Here is a 12,653-nt window from a genome sequence, read left to right as displayed (position 1 = left end):
AAAATATTATTATTATGTTTATTTTAATATTTTATTATTATATTTCTGCCCATATGTTTCTTTTTAAAGTTAAATACTTCAACATAAATGTTTCAGCCAATGAAGTATATTTCAGTGTATTTCTAATGAAAACATTCTCAAAGGCCTGTCAAAGCTTATATTTCCAGGCCTAACGACAGAGAAGTCTAGTGAGTTAATTTACACAAACATAATGGCCCCATCTGGCCTGATTAACATACTACATTGCTAATGCTAACTTTTAATGGTGTGATCATCTCACCCGCTCATTGTCACTGAATCCTTAATTCAAAATTAGCATATTAGAACAACATATTGTCTCTCACTCGCCCAGGGGCCCGATGCAAGGTGGTGTCAGATTCCATTTTTGTCTTAAGCTGCAGTTTGAACAGTGTACAGTAGTGTTCATTTCGACATTTTGAAAAAACAAAGATCACGTAAAAGCACGTGTCCTCGGACGAGAATGCAATTTGATATATTGCCTGTTTGACATTATTGTCAAACTCAATCAAACCAGTGATGCATTGCAGATGTGTTTTCTCTTCACAGTAAATTTACAACAAACAAAAAAGGTAGTTATTTATATGTATCCAGGTGAGTTAATTTAATTTGCTATGGTCTGCCCAATGTGTCCAGTAGTATCAAAATGCATCTGAGTAAATTCAAATTGCATACATTTTGCTTTCCTCTGCATTTCCTTAAATCTGCAAAAAAAAAACACATTCAAATTGTTCTTGTTCAACTTTCCATGAAAAGTATGATTTGAGATTTCATATCTAGTCATTGAAATGCATGCAGCACAGACCGCAGTCTAACTGATCCGCCCCCAACACACCCACCCGCCCCTCCGCACACACATACACACACCAAAACACTGTCCTCTGCAGAATCTGTCGCACTAATAAGTCATATAGGATCTCTTCATGCAAGGAAGAGGAAACATAAAATAAAAATGCAAACGCCGGCAACAGCCTTTTAATGTTGCTATAAATCAAGAAGGACCATCAAAGGTAGTTGAAAGATGTAGTGGAATAACTCCCTCTGTTAGCAGTATGACACACACACACACACACACACACACACGCACACACAGACACACACAGACTGACATAAAGATTGAAACATATGTAGATCCAAGAAGAAAGGCTAAAAAGTCCATTGTCCTTGATGGAAGGAAATTTCAATTTAGTGGATACATATGTATACATATTTACACATATGTAGTATGTTACCTCAGCTATCATTACAGTTCCTTGAGAGTAACACTGCATGGTATAGATATGAGCTTTGATGAGTGTTTGTGAACCTTAGTCAAGTACACCCAGGCCTCAGACCACCATTGGAGCCACTAATAACTGCCTTTCAAAGCAGAGACAGGCTTTCTTTTCAGCCTAGAGACAGAGGTAGAGAGGTGGGGGGGGGTAGGAGAGCAGAAGACAGGTGGGGAGAGAGAGGGAGGGAGGGGGGAAGAGGGGTGAGAGCCAGCATATTTCACCTCCATTCACTTGCTGACATGGCCTCTGAAAGAAACCTTTCATTAGACCTTCAGAACAGTCAGCTTAGTCCGTCCAATGCCGTCAATTTAGCTGTCATATTACACCGGCTCACTTTCTGCTCTTTCATCTCGGGGATTTTTCATCTCATGATTTTCATACGGGAGGATTGGCGAAAGAGGTGAATGTGCGGAAAAGCCTCAGAAGTCAAACCATCTGATACATCAGTTAAGTGATTTAAGGTTTGCATGGTTAACCTGCTTATACCTGAATTCAACCGAGCAGAGAAAAAGTGCTTAAGGATGTGATACCTTGAAAGAGAGTCTTTCAGCAATACGTCACTTAAAAAAAGAAGGTGTTTCTGCATTACTTCAGCTTTTATCATTCAGGCATAGTTGATCAAATACAATTTGTTACTCATAGCTAAACAGCTTAAAACACTTCTGCAGGCTGATTTCCCTTCAGTGTGTTCCAGGGCTCAAAATGGCCCATGACCCATATTTAATCAAATATTCTCAGAGCTTTTGAGAGTCTTTTTTTTCAGGTTTCGATTGACAGAGAGCTAAACAGCCATGGTTCATTGCACTTTTGACCGGTTTTTGGATTTGGGTGGGGCTAGGCTCCGTCTTTCTTGGCTGAGTTGAGCTTTGCTGCAGATATGTGTGGTTCAGATATGTGATCTCAATGGGTCCTTTCAGAAGGTGATAATTTAGTCTGCCAACACCTCTTCTAAATCATTAACTTTAGGGAAAGTTAACCACGCATGCTTATTTTTTTTCACATAGTTGTGCAGTGAGAGGAATGCTCCATGCAAAGACACAGGGAGGGAGAGAGGGAGTAAGAGAAATATATACAGTGCAGAGAGAGAGAGAGAGAGAGAGAGAGAGAGAGAGAGAGAGAGAGAGAGAGAGAGAGACACTCTCAAAGCTCTCACCTTAAAATAGAGCACATCAACAAAATTCTAATGTTGATGTAAGACTTGAGAGGATTGGCTGGTTTCACTTTCCTCAGAACAAGCTCAAACTACCCTCCTGTCTCTCTCAAAGGCATTTTAGGCCACCCACAGATCATATAGAGGCTCTCTATAACTCAACAGCTAAAGAGTGGTGTCAGCAACTTCTCATACCATCCTGTTGCCTCCCTCTTTGACTCTGTCCGGTTAAACTGACTCCCACAGCTTTAACTACTTTTATTCATGTAAAGATTATGTAGTCAATCATGTAAAACAGATCAAATTGGCCTATGCACATATCAACTCTCAGGATCTGCAACACAGCTTTAAACATTTTCATATTTAAGGTTGGTTTCCTATATCTTGACCGTATAGGCTGATTTCAGCAACAAGTTTGCAATTATGACTATTTCTTTTTTCTTTTATTGTTTTTTTTTTTAAACTGAGCAAGAGCTGGTAATCTAGAGACACCATAAAGCTTTGCAGCCCCGCTGTTTTACTGAGCTCTGGTTTGCACAAATATCAAAGCTTCTTACTCCAACAACTGAGCGGCTATGCATACAGTAGCCCAGCTGACACTGGGAACCATAGTACCTGTCATCCAATGGAGAATGAATGGTGTCATTCCAACAAACTAAAGTATATTTTACTTTAGCAAAAGGCTGTTAGCAAAGGCTATTTATTGCAGGGTTACACAGTACCTTAAAGGCCCCAACAAAAGGATGTCTGCTAAAACTCAATCTAATTCATTAGCCGTGTAAAGATAATGTGTTGGAACAGCAAAAGGCAGGGTTATATTGTGACACTATCTGCCTGTCCCGACTGCAGTGGTGCTGTTCTGTGGCTCAGCTTGACCTTCGACCTCAATAAAAACAGAATATGAATAAAAAGATCAATAAAGCTTCATATTACTACTGCTACAACACATCAAACGTGAGACTTATTTAAAAGCCCTACAAACTGCTGATCTTCGTGTGACTATGTGAATGCAATTCTGTGAATTTATGAGCCCATCCAATACTCTTTCTTAAAATCTTTACTGCGGGTGTGAAAACTGTGATAACATAAAGATAACAGAGATGCATCACACTATAATGTGTTTTTGTTTGCACCCCCCCCCCCTGTATTTTTATTCCATTAGATTTATGTGTTATTCCACCTGCAATTTCTAGTGATGTGAGTGTTTTCTTTTAAGGCTGTTGAACTGCACATGAGGTATCAGCAGTGTATGCTTTCTGCCAAAGACACCAAAACTACTTTTCTCTGTGGTGGGACGAGCCAGCGGGAGTAGTCAAGAGTTCACATTATAGAAAGTATTATTCTCCGATGTATTTTGTTTCTGTTTTCACAAAAATTATCAAATCGGAGTCCTGAATGGTGGAATAAACACAATCTGGGTCATGGCAGGTCACAGTGTGGACACGAAACTACACAGACATTCATCTACAAGAGATGCAAATACCCAAACAACAGAAAAAACGACATATAGTCAAACACACACATGCAGACAGACACACACAAACACACAGTTTGGCCACCCAGGTTGAGCGAGATAGATGGAAACTTTAACTGTGTTTATAACCTAACTCTGCATTATAGGTTAGAGAGAGAGAGAGAGAGTTTCAGTTGCCCAGCTGTAAATAATTAAAATGCAGTCCTCCCCTACTTGCTCTCTCCCCACCTCTATTTCTCTCTCTCTCTCTCTCTCTCTCTCTCTCTCTCTCTCTCTCTCTCTCTCTCTACACACACACACAAACACACACACACACACAAACACAAGTCCACAGCACCTTTATTATCTTTATTATAACTTCCCTTCCTGATATATTGGTTGTCGATTTTACAGAGAACAAGCACAGCAGGCTTATCTTGTTAAAACACAAGGTGTGTGTGTGTCTGGGAGCCTATGTGGTTACGCTATGTCAGGTAGAAAAGAACAGCAGGTTCCACCACTGCTGATAAACACATACTAGCGCTCACACACCTCTCTAACAGTAGCTCATACAGTTTTAAAGGTGGCTTGGGGGGTTAAATGGCTCCTTTAATTGTTTTGGATTTATTTAGTAAGGCTTGCCCAAGCTTCAAAGTCATAGACATGGGACAGGGTGGCTGACACACACCCAGAGTGGAGGTCAGTAACCTTACCTCGCAAAATCTGCTTTGGCTGCAACAAAAATCATTTTGAAAAGTTTGAAAGCCACTGTGCATTAAAGTCAGCTGCAAACCATTTACTGTGGAGGCTGCAGACTAGCTGCCAAGTCTTAAACAGCATGTCTTATTGGCAGAGCTAACACACAGCTGAAAGCCTTACACATGAAAGACTTATAGTGTACAAGGCCTGAGGCTCATAAAAGCATTTATAGTGTGAAAGAGGCTGGGAAGATTACTCTCAGAATGTAATCTATTACAAATAACAGATTACGTGATTTAAAAAACGACAGAATTATTTTAATGTGTGGAAGATAAACAAAGACAGGTTTTCCAAGCCATGGTGTTGGATCCCAAAATGAAACCACTCAAAATGATTCTCCACATGACAAATACTGACATGTTTTAATGAGCGTGCGGGCCGGGATAAGGGGAACATAAACGATCCAGATGTAGTGCAGTGATCACACTTAAAAATAATCAAAACTGCAATTTTTTTTATGCTAGCTTTGAATTGTATACAGTGCAGCGACGTATCAGTTTAGGCAAAAGGCAAGAGTTTAATAAGAGTATCTCTTTCATGCAGTGTGCAAATTAGCATGTATATTGTAATATTCTGAATGTGGCCTTGCTTTGCTGCTTGTTCTTGTCATTTTTTTAAAGGCAAAAAAACAATCTCAAACCAAACCAACACAAACTACTCACACCGAGCAATTACACACACACACACACACACACACACACATCATTGCTGTTTCCTGAGTCGCCTGCCAAGCAATGCAGGTCCTGAGCCAAGGATTTGCATTGCAAGGGGTTAAGGGTTCAGTGCATGTCAGATGTGCAATTCACTAGAAACATCAAAATACACACATAAATACATCCTATCCCACGGTGCATGTCCTTTTGACCCATAAAAAGGGCAAAGGGTCATGAACTCTAAAAACTTTAAAGCTTTTAGCATTGTGTAGGCCTACTCCGACAGAGGAAACAAGTATCCTTAAAGTCAATCTGTTCCATCTGATTAAACAGCTAACTATCGTCTTCCTGGCCACTGTACTTTTTGCTTCTTGTCCAAGAAATGGACATACACTCTAAACTGTTATTTAAGGGTTGAACTAACTTTCACCTTTGTCTTTTTTGTCCTTTTTTTATCCTATGACAAAAAGTCCAGCAGATAAATTAGCACATCTCCAATACTGTAAGACAAGCAGAGACAATCCAATACCTGCAAATAGCTGAGTTTGAGTGCAGAATCCATACAAGCAAGCTCCTGGAATCACTGGAAAATCCTCTGTAAGTCTAGTTAAGATGTATAGGGATGTATCACTCCAAAGCCTTATTTGAACCACCTGTAACAAACTAGACGAGCTTCAAAACATAAACATAATCAGGCACCCAATAATAACCCAATAACACAACGTGTTAAGACCCTAAAGGATAAAAAAAAAAAAAGCTTGCGGACCAGACAGCATTTTCAATAAGTCCGCAATTTAGAAATTTTGTTTTGGAAATAAAACGAGCCAGCTTTAAAAAAAACAATATACAGCATTTAATAAAAACCCTTCAATTGATATTACCGCCAGTCACCCAAGTCTTTCATTACAATTAAGGCTCTTTGTTGCCAGGAAAAGAGCAGTGAGGAAGATCTCCTCAGTCAATTCTTCAAAGTAATCAAGAGATAAATTCTCTTTACACAAGCAGTTCACAGTGGCAGAATACCTGGACACTGTGATGGAACATAAACTGAAAAATATTCAAACAGACTGTGAGTGGAAATGGGTCGAGCCCGACAGAGAGACCTGTTACCCAGACAGGACACACTGCCTTCACAGAGCTAAATTGCCTTTTACACTGCACACATTGCAAAAATAAAAGAAGCACTTTTTTTTCAAAATGTGATCCCAACCAGGAAAAAATATTCCCCAAGTAGAAGATAGGGAGTTTGCTATTATGTAACGATGACAGAGATGACTATATGCAATGAGATGCACAGAAAAACATATGTCTTTATCACTCATATGCTGTAGTTGACTTGTTCTGCTGGGTCATTTTACTTTCATTAATACCCATGCAAATGTATCACTTGTGTTTTACTGAGCCTGCCTTTTATTATTTTTCTCTGTCGTGTTGTTTTGCCATAAGAGTCAGAGAGGAGACGGAAGGATGCAGTCAGAGGAGTGGAGGGGAAGATGACAGAAAGAAAAGGGAGAAAGAGGGTGTTGGGCATCTTGCCAGAACTTCATCTGGACAGACATTACTTTGCATGGAGACAGATGGAGGAACAGAAAGAGAGAGCGAGCAGGACCAAGCGGTCAGGGTTGGCACAGTGCAGCCAACTGTGTCAAATGACTGACCTTCCCTCCACCTCTCAAATCAACCTGGCCAGCTTTTTCTTGCTGCCAGTCAGTCCGCTCTCAACCTGCAGCTCTCTCTTATCTTCCCCCATTTCCCCCTTCTCTATCATCTCCTCCCCCTCCACCTCCATTCATCCCATCCATCTATCTGTACCCCCCTCCCCCCCACATACACACACTTCCTTCCCTTCCTTCTCACTCTTGCCATAAGTCTAACCTTTGCAATGTCAAGTCCTTACTTTTTCATTACCTTTACACAATAGACCCCGTACCCATTTTAGGCACAACAGTAATGATTACAATCTCAATCTCCGAAATGACCCCATGCAGGAAATACTCAATTCCATTCATAACCTTTAATTTCGTTCTCAATCGCCATAACCTTTCATTGTGTCCAAAACAAAAGGACTGTTATGTTCACACTGGCCTGACAAGGATTTATAATGGGCCTTATCATCGCAATAATGGAAATGCTTCAATTCATCTTTTTGCCGCATCTCTAACCAAGTGACAGTAATTATGATTAAAAAACATTTTTGATAACCAGGTAATTCACCGTAATGTGAAAAGAAAATACTAGACAATTGGTAGATTTAAGTTTGGTTTTTGGTTACATTTGGTGTCGGGTCAGTTCGTTTAACATTTCCCAGATCCACCTTGAAACCACATCTTATTGTACCCGATATTCACTGTACTCTCAAAGTATTTCTAAACATAAGAACTTTTAAATTAGCTGTATCTAACATTGAGAGCATTAATATAGCAGCAAACTCTTTGTCAAGTCAAAATATAGTGGAGTAATGTCTACCTGAGCAGAGAATGAAGGCACTCCCCCGCTGTGTGTTGTAGTCCGTTGTTCTCCTTGCTTTGTTGACATAGCATTATTGCATTATTGTAGTGCATGTTAGTGCTTGCGAGCAGAAATGTAAAAAGAAAGTTGTATAAAAGCCAACAATTCAGAGGAAATGGACTTCATTAAGGTTTTATGTGATCAAATTATTTTTTGTATTTTTTTGGTACCATGGCTAATCGCTCTCAGTCAAAAAAGCTGACTCTACATAGGTCGTTGGGAGTGCATGGTCTGTTTCAGGGTGTACTTTCTCAGTAAGTAGTGTTTAAAATGCGACCAAATTAATCATTATAACTGTCTGCGACACCTCTCGCGACGTCTGGCCAAAACGGATCCTCTTCCTGCGCTCCCCTTATCTCTGCTATAGCTAACGTTATCTCACAAATGGGCCCCATACAGACACACAAATGATCATATACATCAATGGCACCAAAGTGGACAAACACACACAAAGGCACACATATCACGCACGTTAATGGCACTGGACTTGATCTTTTTACATTTGCGGTGAAAGACACAACACACTCTAAAAAAAAAAGGAGGAGAGAGACCCTTTTTTCGACGATGATATGAAAGGCTCATGTTGCAGCGATCTATCAAAGCAAGCAAAGGTTCATCGGTGGGTCAGACTACTGGGGGATTTTTTCACTGTGTTCCCTCTCAAATTACATGGTGGAAGAGAGGAATACAAGGAGAGGAGAGGGGGGATGCTCGACAGCTGAGGCATAGAGAGAAACATTGATATATTCAGAGAGAGATTACGGCTTCAAAAAGTTCCATATTCATGAATCTTAGTGTGCACGTTTTGTTGCAAAAAGGACCTTTGCCCCACCTTAAGATAATTAGGCAACAGTAATGGCATCGTAAAAGACGAATTGGTTCTGATCATTCTAACATAGGGTTCATAGAGGAAGAAGTTCAGTGAGACTGAGAGGCAGACTGAGAGGCAGACCAGAGGCAGCGAGGAAGGAAGAGATACCAGGTGGATGGAAGGTCAGTGGGGCAGTATCAACATCAAGGCAATATCTAGCTGTACAATTCTCCCTCTCTTTCGCCCTCGCATCTGTCTCTCTCCCCATGGCTCTCTCATCCCCCTCTCTCATCCTGTTGCTCTCTATTGCCTTGTCCTCTTCACCGGATCTTTCCCTCTTTGCCACTACTCCTGTTTCAAACACATACACAAGCTCCACAGTCAGTTCAATCACCAACTGAAAATGACCGTAGGCACTGAGAGAGAAGGGAAAGGCATTGTGAGAGTGTGTATATGTGTGTGTGTGGGGGGGGGGGGGGTAATGAGACAGAGAAAGAGAGGTGGGGGGGTGGCGTGTATGACAGACAGAGGGGAGCGAATGGGAAAAGGAGACAGACAGCGAGGGGGACTCTTTCATCCAATGGAAGTTGGGGTTAAAAAGTCGAAGGCATCATAAGCGTCAAAGGCAGACAACAGAGGCCATTCTTCCAGCTGTCTTCTATTTTTTCAAGTACAAGGCTATAGTGTGAGACTGAATTATGGCTCATTTCTGTACAGTAAAGATGTTTCTCTTGTATGCATCGAGAAATGGAGGACAGCCGCAGAGCACGTTTCTAATGCCTCTCGAGTAAATCAGAATTTGAAAAATCCTTTTCATTTCCATGCATGCAATTATGGGACTTCAAATGGATCGGCTCCCATTCTTGTGCTTTATTCATTTTAGCGAGACTGAGCCGCCACCTCAAGAACCGTAAACTCCACTATGGAAATGCACACGGCTGTAAAACAGCTTGTTGACTGTAGTTTTGACTGACTGCTGGTTTAAAATGTACAAACACGGATATAACCAGATTAGACATTTTTAATATGAACATGCCAACCCAACTTGCATGTTGCTTAGCAACCGCCACTTTTTAAGCTACTGTTCAAGGACTTTGCTAAAAGGAAAAATTACATTTAAATCTTATTTATTGAAAAGAAAATGTCTTGCACAGTCTGGGCCTTTGTTATTGCACCAATGTATTACCAGAATTCCATCCGAGCAATGAGCCATGCAAGGTTGTTCTTTACATTTTGTAGTGCAGCTGAGAGCTAACCAATAAAATACTTATTATTCAATTTACCATACAGAAAAAAAGTGATTGTTTTAGTTTGAGTATAAAATCTAAGAACACTTTCAGCATGGCAGTAAAACTCAAAATAGGAGAAAACAGTAAAAGACATGAAACCACAGCATTAAAACATTACCACAGGGAGAATACAGAGGAACCCGTTTCCCATTCTACCTTACTTCTCACCATATAACATCTTACAAAGCTGAACTGCCATAAAAAAATAATCTGGAGGGAAATAAAAGATAAGTGTGCCGGAGCACCATGAAAATGAATACATTTCTCTCTGCACTGTTACTCAGGGAAAATGAGTCAGTGTAGGGAGGTGGCACATTTAGGAGTTATAAACAACTCACATAGAGATCACAGAGATTAAACAGACAAAACCAGAACAGCAGAGGGTAGAAATCACAGAGCACAACTAGGAAAAAGAGGAGAAGAAGAGAAAAACAAAGTGATGAAAAAAAAAAAAACAAGATCCAGCTTAGACACAGACAAGTGGATAGAAGCAGAAAAACAATACGAGCCAAGACGTGAGGATAGCTCTAACACTGAGTGAAGAAAGGGATGCAAGAGACACGCAGAGAGGGAGAGGCAGAGTGAATGAGAGAAACACAAATGAAGGAGAGGGAGGAAACAGAAATGCATTGTGATGAACTGAGAACAAGGACTGATTGTTTGTGGGAGTTTCCTCACTGCAATAAATTAACAGCTGTTGATATCTCCACTATTCCCTGTACTTTGGGAATTCCTTCCAACAATCAAGAAAAAAGTGAAGTCAAGTCCTGTGTATTGCAGCATTTAAATCAGTTTATTAATCTCAACTTTTGTCTCCAGTAGAAAATTTGATTGCACACAATAATGGGTTGTGGTGCCACACCAGAATGTTGAATCATCATTATATTAAGTCCCAGGACATGGAAACAGTTAAAGCAGGAATAAGATGCAACAGAGGATCCTTGTCATGATTAACACAGTTATATTCTTGCAGCCACTTGAAGCAAAAAGCACAGGGCATCGCTACTTTGTTATTGAGAGGTTGCTACCACGGCGTTGTGCGGTCTGGGAGTCGTCCGCGGTTTCGTTGACCCTCTCACAGCGTGTTTTCAGTTCATGAAAGTTAAGTGTAACATTTTGTTTGTCTAAAAATCTGTCTTGTTCAGCGTTCAGTTGTACTTAGCTCCACCCTCTCGTGTCACTATTGGTTCCAAAAAGCCAAGATGGCGACTTTAAAATCGTAGTCCACAAACCAATGTGTGAAGTCACAGTGACAGTATCCACTTCTTACATACAGTTTATGGTTATCACAGACTCAGAACACACACAGGTGGAGGAGGCACAGTGGGCCTAACATCAAAGAAGATCTATAGGTAGAGAACTACTTTACTTTAAATAAAGGGAGTTATGGTTTTGTGTGCAGCATGAAATGTGCTCAATCAACAGCAATAGTGCTGACCTAACAGTGTTTACCTGGGGTAGGAACTGAAGATTGGGAGTTCTGTGACGACCCCGTAGGTCAGGACAGCGTTATCAGCGGTAAACGGCGTATCAGCGCAGTGCAGAGCGGCAGCCATGCGCGAGCCAGTGGGGCATAACAGAGACTCACATGCACTAAAACGCACGTGCGGCCGACCAGGCTACGTAAACAGAGCGGCTTGGATTACAGACATAGAGGAAGAGCGACCTCGTTCTCTGCTTAGGTCGACATTACTCCACTGTATCTTTACATTGCAAGTAGCTGTTTGCTGCTGTATCAATGCTCTGATTCCCGTAAATAAAACCTTTAAAGAAATATGAGAAATATTGAGTGGATAGGAAAGAATATGTGATTGGCAAATAAGTCCAGAGAGGGAAGGTCAACGGGAGGATAGGAAAGCTGGAGAAAAGATTCAGAGGTAAAAATCACTGACCATCGAGTTCGTCTGTTTGTTTTTTTCTATGCATGTTTCTTACCTAAGAAGCTACCGTCCACTAATTTAAAGTTACCTTTGATGTGCCAAATATCTGGTGCAGTGCAATCATGTTTTTGCTCAGTACTTCCCCGGAATCACTTTTCAGTTAAATACTGTATGTTTCTTTGTTTGAATTTGATTTCCTTTTCACCCTTTGTCTGCTGTTTGGCTATCGCTGCTCGTGCTAACTATATTCCTAGCCTCCTATACTCACATGTTTAGAACAACAAATGTAACACCTTACATGATCTGTTAAATTAACTAGCAAACTAGAAAAAAGAATGGGAATTTATGCATATTACGACTAATCTAATCTGCAGATTATTTTAACAGTACCACCGCTTAAAGCTTTAGAGCATAATCAATATAAATGTGCATCCACTCGATGGGCTTTTTTTCCATTTATGGGTTTCTAAAACACAAGAGTCACAGTCACACTGCACTGCAACCCGTCTACACAAACATATACGTATGTAGATCCTTTCTTTAATTAAAGGAACTCTTTCATTGTCAACTACAGCAAGCATCTCCCTCGAAAAAAGAAATCAAATTAGAAATGAAGAAAGGTTTGAGAGAGAATCTCCCTTATGAGATTTGCAGACAGTTATTTTCACTGAGATTTGTTCTGTTGTGTTTCTCCAATAGGCTGTTGAGTTCTGTAGCAGGGGGATAGTCACGCCAGAGCTGCTTTGTATGAATAACATTTCATGTGCAATAATCTGTGGCTTTCTGTCACAAAATAACACACACACACACGCACACACACACACACACACACACACACACACACACACACGCACACAC

General features: G+C 40.5%; 1 long non-coding RNA gene across 1 annotated transcript in view; it reads right to left on the bottom strand.

Annotated features, from left to right (window-relative positions):
• The window catches only part of LOC116398749 (uncharacterized), a 93,257-nt gene that overhangs the window by 56,252 nt on the left and 24,352 nt on the right, over positions 1-12,653 (bottom strand). The gene's annotated exons all lie outside the window — the stretch shown is intronic.

Source organism: Anarrhichthys ocellatus, unplaced genomic scaffold (assembly GCF_004355925.1).
Source record: "Anarrhichthys ocellatus isolate YVR2014 unplaced genomic scaffold, GSC_Weel_1.0 scaffold89, whole genome shotgun sequence".
NCBI classification, from domain to species: Eukaryota; Metazoa; Chordata; class Actinopteri; order Perciformes; family Anarhichadidae; genus Anarrhichthys; species Anarrhichthys ocellatus.
Note: the sequence above shows the minus strand (reverse complement) of the source record. Positions and strands in the feature narration are given on the sequence as shown.